The sequence below is a fragment of the Lissotriton vulgaris genome, chromosome 10 (genome assembly GCF_964263255.1).
Source record: "Lissotriton vulgaris chromosome 10, aLisVul1.2, whole genome shotgun sequence".
Lineage (NCBI taxonomy): Eukaryota > Metazoa > Chordata > Amphibia > Caudata > Salamandridae > Lissotriton > Lissotriton vulgaris.
The window spans coordinates 644,094,946-644,107,876 of record NC_141698.1 but is presented as its reverse complement, the minus strand read 5'-3'; positions in this window follow the sequence as shown (position 1 = coordinate 644,107,876).

The following is a 12,931-nucleotide window of genomic DNA, read 5'->3' as shown; positions in this document are numbered from 1 at the left end:
AAGACACCTTAGAATACAGTGAACACCCCTACATACACTGGGAACACTATGAATTGGTGTACCTGTGTCATTAGCATGGCCTCCTCTTTAAACCCCTAGTACATAATAGGGCAGGAAGATTGAAACTACCTTTAAAACGTGCCACGGGGTGTGTTTGCACACTGGTGAAGGGAGGGGGGGTCCTGAGGTGACATGTGTGCAAACACGCCCTTTGGGCATTTTAAGTTGGGGGATAAAATCCCGTTGAATCCTGAGGGTCCCTGGGGGCCAACTAACCCACCAGGTATGTCCAGGAAGTACCACAGAGTTGCATTGCAGAGAGGGGTAAAATGGGGCATAGCCACAGACCACCTCTCTGCAACGCAGCTCTGTGGTGCTTACTGGAGATACATGGTGGGCTAGTTGGACCCAGGGACTTTCAGGATTAAAGGGGACTTTATTCCCCAACGTAAAACGTGCCACATGGCGTGTTTGCACACGTCACCTCAGGCCTCATCCCCTCCCTTCACCACTGTGTAAACACATTATGTGGCCTTTTTAAGTTGGAAGATTAAGTCCCCTTGAATCCTGAGGGTCCCTAGGGTCCAACTAGCCCACTGGGTACCCCCAGTAAGCGCCATAGAGCTGCGTTGCAGAGAAGTGTAAAAAGGGGCACGGCCTAGACCACCTCTCTGCAACGCAGCGCAGTGGCGCTTACTGGAAGCACCTGGTGGGCTAGTTGGCCCCAGAGGCCCGCAGGATTGAAGGGGAATTATTTCTTCAACTTAAACGAGCCACAGGGCGTGTTTGTACACGTTACCTCAGGCCCCATCCCCTCCCTTCACCACTGTGTAAACATGACCTGTGGCCATTTTAAGTTGGAAGATTAAGTCCCCTTGAATCCTGAGGGTCCCTAGGGTCCAACTAGCCCACTAGGTACCTCCAGTAAGTGCCACGGAACTACGTTGCAGAGAGGTGTAAAAAGGGGCACGGCCTGGACCACCTCTCTGCAGCGCAGCACAGTGGTGCTTTCTGGAAGCACCTGGTGGGCTAGTTCACCCCCAGGGGCCCTCAGGATTGGAGGGGAATTATTTCCCCAACTTAAAACTCACCACAGGGCGTGTTTGCACATGTCACCTCAGGCCCGGTCCCCTCCTTTCACCACTATGTAAACACGCCCTGTGGCCATTTTAAGTTGGGAGATTAAGTCTCCTTAAATCTTGAGGGCCCCTAGGGTCCAACTAGCCCACTAGGTACCTCCAGTAAGCGCCAGAGAGCTGCGTTGCAGAGAGGTGTAAAAAGGGGCACGGCCTGGACCACCACTCTGCAACGCAGCACAGTGGCACTTACTGGAGGCACCAGAGGCCCACAGGATTGAAGGGGAATTATTTCTTCACCTTAAACGAGCCACAGGGCGTGTTTGCACACGTTACCTCAGGCCCCATCCCGTCCCTTCACCACTGTGTAAACACGACCTGTGGCCATTTTAAGTTGGAAGATTAAGTCCCCTTGAATCCTGAGGGTCCCTAGGGTCTAATTAGCCCACTAGGTACCTCCAGTAAGTGCCACGGAACTACGTTGCAGAGAGGTGTAAAAAGGGGCACGGCCTGGACCACCTCTCTGTAGCGCAGCACAGTGGTGCTTTCTGGAAGCACCTGGTGGGCTAGTTCGCCCCCAGGGGCCCTCAGGATTGGAGGGGAATTATTTCCCCAACATAAAACTCGCCACAGGGCGTGTTTGCACATGTCACCTCAGGCCCGGTCCCCTCCTTCCACCACTGTGTAAACACGCCCTGTGGCCATTTTAAGTTGGGAGATTAAGTCCCCTTGAATCCTGAGGGTCCCTAGGGTCCAACTAGCCCACTAGGTACCTCCAGTAAGTGCCGGAGAGCTGCGTTGCAGAGAGGTGTAAAAAGGGGCACGGCTTGAACCACCACTCTGCAACGCAGCGCAGTGGCGCTTACTGGAAGCACCTGGTGTGCTAGTTGGCCCCCCGGGAAACTCTGTATTGAAGGGGAATTAATTCCCAAACTTACAACTCACTAGGGGGCATGTTTGCACAGTGGTGAAGGAAGGGGTCGGGCCTGAGCGGGTGGCGGTCCCCGGGGCTTGGAGCCCATCCAAGTTAAAATCAAAGCCCTGGGGGGTGGTGGTCCCGAGGCTGTGGGGGCACACGGCTCCCTGCAAATATTTGAGGAAAGCCCCGGGGGTTGACGGTCCCCGGGGCAGTGTGGGGGGATAGGGGGCCCCCGAAACTTCTTTTTTCTCTGCTCCCGGGAACTGGCCCACCTGGGGGCTAAAGAATAAAGAAGCACAGAAGCCCGCGCTTCGTTTAAAAAAAAAATTCGGCTGAAATTCGAGCAGGGTGCGCAAATCTCGACAATTTAAAAAAAATTTAAAATGCTTTTTTGGGCGGTGGGGTTCCTTGTGGGACCCCCTGAAAAGGCCTAAGGGGTCAGGGTGTTTCTACCCTGCCCCCTTTTCGTGTTTTTCACGTTTGTTTTTCTCTTTTTTTGTGCCTCGGTTCTACCGAGGGACAAGATGGCTGGCAAACACTTCCTGGTTTGGAGTGTTGACAGCCAATTAGCATGCAGCTCATGATTAGGAGGGTGCATGGATCCTGCACGCCTCTAGATATATACTAACCCTGGGCGAAGAACTACGCTCCGTTCGCGGAGTTTGCGGAGTTTCGTCAACTCCGCGTTCCGCGGAGTACGCGTAGCTGTCGATTACTCCGCGATCCGGTGCGTAGCGTAGTTGTCGCGCGCTGAATAACATTATCGCGTGCGCGGCACTGGCTTACCTTGGTTCTGCGTTCGCTTTTTCCCGGTCGCGTGTTCCACCATGTTTGTAAACCCTCCCGTGCGACTGTGCGAACGCGATGACGTCATTTGGATGCGCGATAGCGCCATAAGGACGCGCGAGGATGCTTGTTGGTAAGATCGAGTTGCCGAACACGCAGAACCTGCAATCTTGCACAGAATAACTCGCGAGGATGTTAAAAGTTAAACCATAATAATAAATTACCATTTTGGTTAGCAAAAAAGTGAGAAACCCCTTAAAGTTGTACCTTTGGCTGTGTTTTTTGGGGGGAAGGAGTCCTCTTTCTGTTTCTACTCTATTTTTGAAGATTAAGTAGGAAGGGCTCTGGAGTTTACAACTTCCTGTTCCTGTCCACCAGGCTCCTCCCAGTGCTTTGTCCATGAGGTGGTCCCTTTCATTTGGATTTTGAGCTGGCAGGATCACTTTCTGTGTGTGTTGGCTGCATTACTGCTTTTTTTGGATTTTATTGAGGACTTTTGGATTTTGAATTTTTTTTTTCAAGTAAGTTTCAGTAATGTATGAGTGAGTATGATGTTATAGACTTGTGTTTGTTTGATTTTAGATTTTTTAACTACAGTATTCATTCCTGGATTTAAATTATTGATGGGTGCCTGTACTTTTATGAGGTCCCAACTTGTATTTCTTTTTAAATTTCATCCAGGCTACATAGAGAGGTACCCATGGGTAAAATCATAATTCTGTGGTCTGTGTTTAAATTTTTATTCAAGTTTGTAAACAAACATCATGGCTGGCATTGGATTATGGTCATCATTATGCAATAGCAATGTCTGTTGTGGAATTTCTGTTTGTGTAATTTAAATGTTTTTTATGTTTTTTAAGCCAATAGCTGACCCTAGTACTCCATGTAGTTAGTGTGTAGGCATGTTTGAGTTCATTGTATTAACTTTCTGTGGTTGGCCTGGCCATGTGTTGGCGGCCATTTTATGTTTCCCAGCCACTTTGCTCTTGCCATAGGCCTCCAAACTTGTGGCCTACTCTGCCAGTAGGCCAGAGGTACTAGTCATAGGGTCATGAAAGTTAATCAACTGTTTTTGTGGTGTACCCCTAATTAGAAAATCATGGATTGCTTGGTTTGATTTAGAAAATCTTATTTTTATGTGTGGGGTATGTCAGGTTTTGGGTGTGTTTAACTAATCTGTCAATTTCTGCCATCGTAACCCTAGGAATACAGCTTGGGTAGTTTTGGTAACTTCGCACAGTGTGAGAACGTGACCTTACATTTTTTGTCTTGTTCGCGCGCTCAATGTACTGGCTCGGGAACGCGATAACGACGTTTCATTCGATTCGCGCTGCCGAACACGCCGATTTTGCAATCTCGCGAACAATATGTCCCAAGTTGCATAAAAGTTCCTCGAAAATGTTTAATGTGTTTCTTGTGCTACAAAATGTCCTCATTTATGTGTCATTTGGTTGTAGTTTTGTCTTATTGGAGCATGGACCACTTCCAGTTTCTTTCTGTCCTCTATGTAATGATTTCTTGTTTATGGTTGGGGTGACCAATTTGGTTGGTGGTGTGTCCATTTTGTGAAGCTAAGCATTGTCCCTTTGCCATAGGCATTTATTGTCTGTCTTCTCTTTCTTTTCATGTTGTTGTGGGTGGCCAGGCCATGTGGTGGGGCCATTTTGTGTGTACTTTCTTTGTGATGATTCTGCCATGTTGTTGTTGGTGGACAGACCATGTGGTGGCGGCCAATTTGTGTATGCTTCCTTTGTGACTGATTTTGCCATGTTGTTGGTGGCCATGCCATGTGGTGGAGGCCATTTTGGGTACATCCTTTTTCCATGTTGTTGTTGGTGGCCAGGCCCTATGGAGGCGGCCATTTTGTGTGTCCTTCCTTGGTGCTTTTGCCATAGGCATCCAAGGTTTTTGACTATTCTGGCAGTAGGGCAGAGGTACTACTACTCACAGCCATAGGTGCATTCAAGTTAATCAACTCTTTTTGTGGTGTATCTTTAATTACATCGTGTATGGCTTTGGATTGCTTCACATTTTTTTTATGTTGGTACTTTCAGCTTTTGGTTGCTTGTGTGTAACTAATATGGCACTCCCTGCCAGTAGGTAACCTTAGGAATACTGCTCGCGTACTTTTGGTAACGTCGCACAGTGTGGACACGCGACATTACCTTTTTTGTCTTGTTCACGCGCTCAATGTACTGGCTCGGGAACGCGATAACGACGTTTCATTCGATTCGCGCTGCCGAACACGCCGATTTTGCAATCTCGCGAACAATATGTCCCGAGTTGCATAAAAGTTCCTCGAAAATGTTTAATGTGTTTCTTGTGCTACAATAAGTCCTCATTTATGTGTCATTTGGTTGTAGTTTTCTCTTATTGGAGCATGGACCACTTCCAGTTTCTGTCCTCTATGTAATGATTTCTTGTTTATGGGTGGGGTGACCAATTTGGGCGGTGGTGTGTCCATTTTGTGAAGCTAAGCATTGTCCCTTTGCCATAGGCTTTTATTGTCTGTCTTCTCTTTCTTTTCATGTTGTTGTTGGTGGACAGACCATGTGGTGGCGGCCATTTTGTGTATGCTTCCTTTGTGACTGATTTTGCCATGTTGTTGGTGGCCATGCCATGGGGTGAAGGCCATTTTGGGTACATCCTTTTTCCATGTTGTTGTTGGTGGCCAGGCCCTATGGTGGCGGCCATTTTGTGTGTCCTTCCTTTGTGCTTTTGCCATAGGCATCCAAGGTTTTTGACTATTCTGGCAGTAGGGCAGAGGTACTACTACTCACAGCCATAGGTGCATTCAAGTTAATCAACTCTTTTTGTGGTGTATCTTTAATTACATCGTGTATGGCTTTGGATTGCTTCACATTTTTTTTATGTTGGTACTTTCAGCTTTTGGTTGCTTGTGTGTAACTAATATGGCACTCCCTGCCAGTAGGTAACCTTAGGAATACTGCTCGCGTACTTTTGGTAACGTCGCAGAGTGTGGACACGCGACATTACCTTTTTTGTCTTGTTCGCGCGCTCAATGTACTGGCTCGGGAACGCGATACCGACGTTTCATTCGATTCGCGCTGCCGAACACGCCGATTTTGCAATCTCGCGAACAATATGTCCCGAGTTGCATAAAAGTTCCTCGAAAATGTTTAATGTGTTTCTTGTGCTACAAAAAGTCCTCATTTATGTGTCATTTGCTTGTAGTTTTGTCTTATTGGAGCATGGACCACTTCCAGTTTCTTTCTGTCCTCTATGTAATGATTTCTTGTTTATGGTTGGGGTGACCAATTTGGGCGGTGGTGTGTCCATTTTGTGAAGCTAAGCATTGTCCCTTTGCCATAGGCATTTATTGTCTGTCTTCTCTTTCTTTCCATGTTGTTGTGGGTGGCCAGGCCATGTGGTGGGGGCCATTTTGTGTGTACTTCCTTTGTGATGATTCTGCCATGTTGTTGTTGGCGGACAGGCCATGTGGTGGCGGCCATTTTGTAGGTACTTCCTTTGTGCATTTATCATTGGCCTCCCTGCTTTTGGTCTGATCTGACAGTAGGCCAGAGTCCCAGAGGTAGTAGTTAGCGGGGCTGCTTTATGTAGCTGTTTCTATTCGGTCTATTCAATTACCATCATTAGGGCATGTGTGTATGCCATTGCATTCCCAAATTTGTTGTCTGGGCAGGGGTGTAGGTAACTTTTTTGTGTGTGTAATAATTTTATGCCTTGTATGTGTTTTTGCAGTGTAGGTTTCCAACCTCTTAGCCATGGGGTATTTTCCTTGCATTAACCTGTCATGTGTAGCAGGCTACCTCCTTTTTCTGTCCATACTGGTATATAGGCCTGCTTGACTTTATTATTGGTTCTTTCTGGACTTCATGTGGCTGGGAGCTGTGGTGCTGGTAGTATTAGTCTTCTGTTTTGTGTTTTATACATTGGCCTGTGTGTCTTTCAATTGTTCATGTTGGCTTACTGCTTGTTTGACTGATGTTGTTCTGTCTTCTTTGCCTGTAGGTGCACAAAAAAAGACTGAGGAGGTGCTGGTTGTTTTCATCCATCGCTCGTTCTACTGCCAGACGGACGTCCTTCAGTTGTACGCCACGTGTGGTGTGTGACTCATCTGACCACACATCTCTGCAATTTGTGCTACTGAGTGCTGCTGTGTGCTGACTTCAGAAGAAGATGGGCCCTAAGAAAGCAGGTACCAGGTCCTCCACCACCAAGAAAGTTGCTGAGAAGAAGGTACAGAAGAAGGAAGTGTCACTTAAGTCTGGTATGGACCCCAAAACCTTTTTTGGGCCCCCAAAAGGTACGCCTGCAGCAGCGGTGTCCGGGGTGCAAGCTGGGGCCAGCACATCCGCATTAGCGGGGGCAAGCCACCAACCCAGGGCCAAGCACATGAGGGTCGAAGAGGTAGCCAGCCTAGTGTTACAAAGCAGTGATACTGAGCCTGAACTAAACTTATCGCTGTCTCAAAGTAGTACACAATCCACGCAAGATGAAAGTGCTCAACAACCACCGCCAGCAGTAGATGTTCAACAACCACTACCACTTCCCGCAATAGTTGTTGAACAACCACAACCACCGCCCGCAATAGTTGTTCAACAACAGCAACCAAATCCCACAATAGTAGTTGTTGAAGAACCACAGCCCGCTATAGTACTTCCTCAAGAACAACAACCACCATCTCCGCACGCAATAGCAGTAGTTGTTCCTCCCGATGTCGGGGCAGTTCAGGAAGTAGAGCCTCATTCCTAGCAAGAAGAAGAGGAAGCCACTTCTGGAGGTGATCTACTGTCTTTCAATTTACCAAGGGAAAGGAGGGTTAGTGGCAGTGCATCGAGTTCTTCCCCAAGCATCCCTTCAGATGACCTTGATAAGGAATGGCATCCACCACGAGTATCTGAGCATTCAAAGGAGAGACATCCCAAGACCAGGCTAGGAAAAAGGAAGGATCCTTCAAGGCTTGAACTTATGGAGGTCGATGTAGGTGAGCAGGATACTGCTGGTGATAAAGACGGGTCTGACAATGTCATCATCACGAGCGTTATTCCTGGTGCAGAGGATGTAGAGACCAACATTTTCACCCTATCCAGAAGGGCTGCGATTAGTGATGAGCAGGTAGCACGTATAACTCCTACACACTCAGCACCCAAAGTAACACCTGCTCCCATTTTTTCATCAGCGAAGGCCCGGCAGCGTGCGACATCCAGCACAAGCGCCACCTCAACAGAAGGAGGTAGTGGCAGTACTAGTACTGAGCTGTCACATAGGGAAATTCAACAAAAATCCTCCAGTTCATCCGGCATTGGAAGTGGGTCCTCTTCCTATGGCAGGAGACAAAAGTTTAGCTCCCCAGTCTGGGATTTTTTTACGGTTCACCCACATCAGGAGAACATTGCTATATGCACCATTTGTCATACCAATGTTAGTCGTGGTAAGATTGGTACAAACTATGGTACTGGAGGCCCAACAACCCATTTGAAAAAAACACACGCAATTCAGTGGGAGAACCACCTTGCAAGCTTAAAAAATGTAAGCACTGGTGTTGGTGGGGATACAGTACTACAAGGTCCACTCATGGAAGAAGAGGGAGACGATGACCTTCTATCTGGGAGTGGTATACAAATGAGCCCTGTCACCAGCACTGGAGTGGTGCAGTCCAAATCCTCCGCATCAGCAACTTCTGAGTGGCACCAGAGTCAGCCGGAGACACCAAGGAGTGCAAAGTCTGCGTTGAAAGGTGGTCCGTCTAGCAGAACAGAAAGAATTACCAAGCAGCTTACCATTACTGGCATGTTTAGGCAGGAGGGAAAGTACGAGCGGAACCACCCAATAGCACGTTTTTACAATGCGAAACTTGCAAAAATGTTGGCACTCGACCTTCTCCCATTTTCATTTGTTGAGGCAGTGGGATTTCGGGAATTAGTGGCAACACTCGCCCCAAAATGGGACGTTCCCAGTCGCTACTATTTTGCAAGAGTTGCTATTCCAGCACTACACCACGACGTGCTGGAATTGATTGGGAAAGCCTTACAACAGAGTGTTGTCCATTGTATCCACCTGACAACAGACATGTGGAGCAGTCGCGAAGCCACAGCAGATTACATGTGCATCACCGCACACTGGATCTCTTTTGCAGGTGTTAAAGACAAGTTAACTTCAGGCCTTCTTGACGTTGCTGGGATTTTTAATGATACTCGCAGACATGCAACTGTAGCCATGTTTGGTATGGAGAAAAATCATACTGCTGAAAACATTTTGTCTGACTTTAACAGCAAGGTCTTTGAATGGCTGAAACCAAGAGGCCTTAAGATTGGTTGTGTTGCCACCGACAATGGCAGTAATGTAGTGAAGGCAATGAGAGATGGACAGTATTTCAGGGTACCCTGTTTGGCACACTGCATTAACTTAGTCGTGCAAGACTTTCTGAAAACTGAAGCCAAAGTCAGCAACATACTGACCATCTGCAGAAGAATATGCACGCATTTTAACCATTCTTTTAAAGCGCGGAAGCTGCTACGCGTCATTCAGCGGGAGCATAACTTGCCAGTCAAAGCACTGATCCAGGAGGTCCCAACACGTTGGAACTCTACTTATTTCATGCTTGAGCGTCTCTTTGAGCAGTACATACCACTGAATGCTTATGTAATGTCAAGAAGATTAGTGGATCCTACTGTTAATCTTAAAACCCTGACCGTTGAGATGTGGCAGTGGGACATCATTAAATGCTTGACAGAGATGCTACAACCTTTTTGAGGTCTTCACACGTGCAGTTAGCAGGGAGGACTGTACTATGGGCCAAGCCATCCCATTGTTGTACATGCTCGAGCAACAGCTGAAGGAGGTCTGTGAAACATACAAAGGTGACGAAGAAAAAGTTGATGCATATACCTTGGCCAAGGCCTTAGCCAACCGCTTATCTGGAAATGCAAGGCTTCAAATGATTGTGTCAGATCAAAATTACATAACTGCAACAATGTTGGATCCACGGTACAAATTGTTTGTCAGCAGTAGCGCAGTAATTCCTTTTTCAGATGGGGATGTTGCCAATTACAAAACTTCCATAGCTGCGGAAGCTAATGATTTAGAAACTGAACGGCTGTTACTTAAAGGCCTGCCAGTGCCAGCCCAGGACAGTCAAAGTACTCCAGGCCATCCTCCTGAGGCAAGTTCATCAGAGCATGAGAGCAGTGCGTCCGCTTCCCAGCAGGCACCAACAGTACCAAAAGCAGCACCTACACGATCTGATTCAGCAGACACAACCAAAAGCATAACTGCTTTTTTTCTACAGAAGGGGATGGGTAAGTCCGTTGCTGTTGCAAAGGGGAAAGAGGACCAGCAAAGCCGAGCACCAATGAACACTGAGCAGATGGTTCAGGCCTATCTGGATGACACAACAGAGGGGTTCATGGAGCAAAGCCCATTGGTCTATTGGTATGAAAGAAGGAGACAGTGGCCAGTGCTGAGCAGGCTGGCGATAAAGTATCTGGCTTGTCCTGTAGCCAGTGTCGCCTCTGAGCGGGTTTTCAGTGCTGCTGGTGCCATTGTGACATCGAAAAGGACCAGTCTCTCCCCCAAAAGCGTGGAGAGGCTGACAATGATAAAAATGAATCAACACTTCATACCACCAGACTATACTGTATGTGAATCAGAGCAGGATGAAGAAAGCGAGCCCGAAGATATCATCACTACTGTGTTACATGACCTACTTCTGTCCGAACCCCCAGAGTTTGAGGACGAGCTCCTCTTCCCTGACCAATAGGCTTTTAAATTGTTACTTTCTCCCTTCTTTTATTTGTGTTATTTATTTTCTTATTAAAAATGGCTTTCTGGTGCAAAAATGCTAATATTAAAAACCACAACCAAATCCATCCCCACCACTCATTCTTTTTTTGTACCTACTGGAGTTGCACGCCTGTGCATTTATTTTCACTGTATTTTTTATTTACCTCCTGGAGTTGCACGCCTGTGCATTTATGTTCCATGTTGACTGCACTCCTCAGAGTCTTGCTCCATCTTCTTGACTCCCACTCAAGTCAATACAATTCCATCTTGCCAGCCATACATTGGATGTTGTAGATGGAGTATAGTACAATAACAATAATGTAGCCTCTAACAGTCCCTCCATAACAAGTGTACCGTACATGACTACAGCCATCCTCTATTTCATTTGAAATCTGCAACTCATCACTGCCTTACTGAGTCTTAAGGCTACCACCTCTGTCTGCAGGCATTCATAGACGACTCTTCAGTGTCAAAAGAATCTTGAGCAGGCATCCACAACTGAAGTCAACTTGTTGTGACTCGCATTACAAAGGCTCGGCAGCATCTGTGATCAATCATCTGACAGTGAAAGAGAAGAGCAAAACAGGTATATTAAATGAATGATGCCATGCATTGCATTGGATGTATTGTTTTGCTGACTCTGAGCAAATGTCCTTTGAGTTGAAGTATACTAGTAACTTCAGACTCACGTGATAGCCAATTTTTCCATGTTATTTAATAATATAAATTATTTACGCACTTGTGTTCCTACTACTACAGATGCAGTCAGGACTTAATTTATCGTAGTCACTCACTACAGACTGAGTTGCTGTTGCTGATAATGATGGTGACCACCATATCTTTGCTGTCAGGCAGTTGGATCTGAGCTGATTGATGTACGATGTTTCTTGGAGTGGAATACAAGGTAATAATAAATACAAATAAGAGGCACAGCACAGTAGACCCAGGCTACTACATGTGTGTGCACTGTGCAGTGGTAGAGTACAATAGTGGTATGATTGATGACTGAGAATGACGCATTGATTTTGTTGATTAATTTTGTAAATGCTAGGTTGCTTTTTCAATTTCATTCACCTTTCTGTGGCTCTGTGAAATTTTTAGGGAAATGCAGTTTGTATTACGGGCGACCCTGTGTAGTCGTGGGCCTGTTCTGTGCTGGCTCCTGTCTTTTTTTGTACTTCTAGATTAATAATGATGTGCAACTAGTAGACTTATACATATTGTATCCAAGCCGCCTCAGTCTGAAAGTCCTCTCATACGACTACTCCTCTTGTATTATTTTTTTTATCTTCACTGTATTACAATTTGTTTAGGTCATTCACATTCTTTTGTATTTGCCTTTTCTTTTTCAGGCTGGACGTTTTTCACCCACTGCTATTATACTATGAGCATCAACTCACCCTTACCACAAATCCTCATCATCAAGCAATTGGATGGCGGGAAACCAAGAATGATATTCAGCGTGTCCTTTTCTTACGTTTATTCCTTACATTCATTGGCTAGCGGATCAACATCATAAATCATCGTCTTCATTGTTTTGCTTTTGTTGTCTCCAATCTCCATGCGTACTGTTTTTCTTTCTCAAACCTTTCCCAAAACCCCCGTACCCATCCATTCAACAAACCCTAACCCTCTTACCCCGGGCTGCGTGGTTACATTGAGGTGTGATGTTTCTTACATTAAATATACACCAACAATTTGATCACGCGCTTGCTGGGGCAGATGTGGTGAAAAGCAACAATAGTGAAATGTCAACAGGGCATGGCCAGGATCTTCTTCGGCTTCCCAACTCAAGCTCTGTGTATAATGCCAAATAATTTACCATTAACATCAAACAACGAATACATCTAATGAATTGGCGTAATTGTTTGGGTTTAAGTTTAAAGCATTATGATTTAGAAAAGTTTGACGTTGCCGTGAGTACTACAACTACAGTTGAACTTCTTATCTTCTCTTGCACTTAGTTTCCAGTCCCCAAAACCATTGTTTTGTTTCAGTTTAGCAGTTGCAATATTGGGTCAGCCGTGTAATGTACTGTACTTACTTATACTACCCCCACATTGTCTGTCACGCAAATGACTGCCTCTTTCTTTTTGTCTCTAAATGCTACTGGCAGGGTCTGTCTACTACTACTATCACAGAAGTTCAGAACCACAGATTCTTCGCCATTGTCTTGGGAAACAAATGCAGCCCTTGCAGTTCCACACTTCATCATAAATCATCATCAGCAATCACAGGTAAGATAAGTTTGCAGTGAGGTATAACGCAAGACAGACTGGTAGTTCTTCTAATACTACAAATATAACTCGGTGAGGGTTTACCGCATCTATCTGTCTGCATGTTAAAGATGTGGGCAATATATTTTTTTATTAGAAAGCACTGT